Raw genomic sequence first — 3087 nt, 5'->3', positions numbered from 1 at the left:
GGTGGAGTTCTGTGACGCCTTTGTCTGGTCGTTGAACAAAAACAAAGTATGTGAAGTTGCAGCTATGGCGAACTTTAATCTAAACAAAACCCAAAGTCTAAACGACGCCCTAAGGGCTGTATATGTGGAGGAAAAAGGGGGGATTTCGTGGCCCTTGGAGGAGGGGTCCGAAACCAACCCTAACTCTTGTTTCCCCACACATACGGACTCTAAAAACAGCCTATACTTAAGTATTTCAAAAATACATGGGCCTGGCCCAATAATAAGGTGATGCAGCACATAAAATAGTCTCTGGACGAAATTTATGAAGTGGCATCTTGTAAATTTCGTCCAAGGCTTCATGCACTCCTTATGGTGGCTTCAAAGTCCTGAAATCATCACTTGTAACTCCGTTCTTGATCCCCCTGCGCATGCCATCATCTCCATGCTTGAACTTGTTCCAAGGTTCATCTTTCTTGTCCAAGCTAGGCCCTTCATTTGTAAGCAAAACAAATGTATCCAATTTTGGCATCATCATATTCTCATTAACAATAGAATCATTACCAAGAAATGAAAGTACCTAATAATTCAATTGGCGGCGCGAGCTCTAGTAATTGGTCCAGTATGTATAGCAGCAGGGGTTGTGGGTGTAACAATGGTATTGACGTCCTCCTCATCATCCCCTTCTTGAAATGAAGTCATCCTCGACGAAAGTTCGTTGTCCTCACCCAAATAAGGCTTCAAATCTGCAATGTTAAAAGTGGGACTAACCCCAAAATCTGCAGGCAGCTCAAGTTTATATGCATTATCATTTATTTTCTCTAACACCTTAAAAGGACCATCAGCATATGGCATTAGCTTTGATTTGTGCAAATTAGGAAATCTATCCTTACGCAAATGTAACCAAACAAGATCTCCAGGTGCAAACACAACATGTTTTCTAAACTTATCTCCAGCAAGTTTATATTTAGCATTCATACGCTCAATGTTTTCCTTAGTTAACTCATGCATTTTTAAAATCAATTCAGCACATTCTTTAGCATCAAAATTAACCTTCTACGAAGATGGAAGAGGCAACAAATCAATAGGTGCACGAGGTAGGAAACCATACACAATTTCAAAAGGGCACAACTTAGTAGTAGAATGTAGTGAACGATTATAAGCAAATTCAATATGAGGCAAGCATTCTTCCCACATTTTCTTGTTATTCTTCAAAACAGCCCTAAGCATAGTAGACAATGTTCTATTGACTACTTCAGTTTTTCCATCTAGTTGAGTCCCCAACTTAGCCCATAGACATCTCCAAAAGTGACTAAGAAATTTAGTATCACGATCTGGAACAATAGTATTTGGCACACCATGCAAGCGAATAATTTCACGAAAGAACAAATCAGCAACATTAACAGCATCATCGCTTTTATGACATGGTATGAAGTGTGCCATTTTCGAGAGCCTATCCACGACAACAAATAGGCTATCCCTCCCATTCTTTGTTCGAAGTAAACCAAAAACAAAGTCCATGGATATATGCTCCCAAGGAACACTAGGTACAGGCAAAGGCATATATAAACCATGAGGATTGAGTCGTGACTTAGCTTTTTGACATGTAGTGCAGCGAGCAACAAAACGCTCAACATCCCGTCTCATCTTTGGCCAAAAGAAATGTGTAGCAAGTATATCCTCCGTCTTCTTGACGCCAAAGTGTCCCATTAATCCTCCTCCATGCGCCTCCTGCAATAACAAAATACGAACGGAGCTAGCTGGAATGCATAGCTTGTTAGCACGAAACACAAATCCATCGTTAAGAATGAACTTGTTCCAAGTTCCCCCTTCCTTACAATTCTGTAATACATCTTTAAATTCAGCATCATGCACATATTGATCTTTGATGGTCTCCAAACCAAATATCTTAAAGTCAAGTTGTGAAAGCATAGTATAACGACGAGACAATGCATCAGCAATAGCGTTTTCTTTACCCTTCTTGTGTTTAATGACATAAGGGAAAGTCTCAATGAATTCAACCCATTTAGCATGTCTACGGTTCAGTTTTGCTTGACTTTTAATGTATTTCGAAGATTCATGATCAGAATGTATAACAAATTCCTTTGGCCATAAATAATGTTGCCATGTTTCTAAGGTCCAAACAAGAGCATATAATTCTTTATCATAAGTAGAATAGTTCAGACTAGGCCCATTCAATTTTTCAGAAAAGTATGCAACAGGTTTGCCATCTTGTAATAACACACCTCCTAATCCAATTCCACTAGCATCATATTCAAGCTCAAAAGTCTTATAAAAATCAGGAAGTTTGAGTAAAGGAGCATGTGTCAACTTATCTTTCAATACTGTGAAGGCTTCTTCCTGTACGGAACCCCAAACAAAAGGCACATCCTTCTTTGTAAGCTCGTTGAGAGGTGCAGCAATGGTGCTGAAATCTCTCACAAAACGCCTATAGAAACCAGGGAGGCCAAGAAAACTCCTCACTTGTGTGACCGTTTTGGGCTGCGGCCAACTCTCAATAGCTGCAATCTTGGCTTTATCAACTTCAATTCCCTGTGGAGTAACAACATAGCCAAGAAAAGATACTCGGTCGGTGCAAAAGGTGCACTTTCCAAGGTTACCAAACAAACATGCATCACGTAGAGCAATAAAAACAGCATGTAAATGTTCCAAATATTCCTCCAAAGATTTGCTATAAATCAATATGTCATCAAATTAAACTACCACAAATCGTCCAATGAAAGCATGTAAAACTTCGTTCATTAACCTCATGAAAGTACTAGGTGCATTAGTTAACCCAAAAGGCATGACTAACCACTCATATAATCCAAACGTAGTTTTAAATGCTGTTTTCAATTTATCTCCCAATTTCATACGAATTTGATGGTATCCACTACGCAAATCAACTTTGGAGAATATTGTAGAGCCACTCAATTCATCAAGCATATCATCTAGCCTAGGAATAGGATGACGATAACGAATAGTAATATTATTAATACCTCTACAATCAACACACATACGCGACGTACCATCCTTTTTCGGCACTAAAATGATAGGAACAACACAAGGACTAAGGGATTCGCGTATATAACCTTTGTCGAGCAGTTC

The sequence above is a fragment of the Triticum urartu genome, chromosome 1A (genome assembly GCF_056163025.1).
Source record: "Triticum urartu cultivar PI428250 chromosome 1A, HENAU_Tu73, whole genome shotgun sequence".
Taxonomy (NCBI): Eukaryota; Viridiplantae; Streptophyta; class Magnoliopsida; order Poales; family Poaceae; genus Triticum; species Triticum urartu.
The sequence above is the reverse complement of the archived record's forward strand: the minus strand, read 5'-3'. Positions refer to the sequence as shown.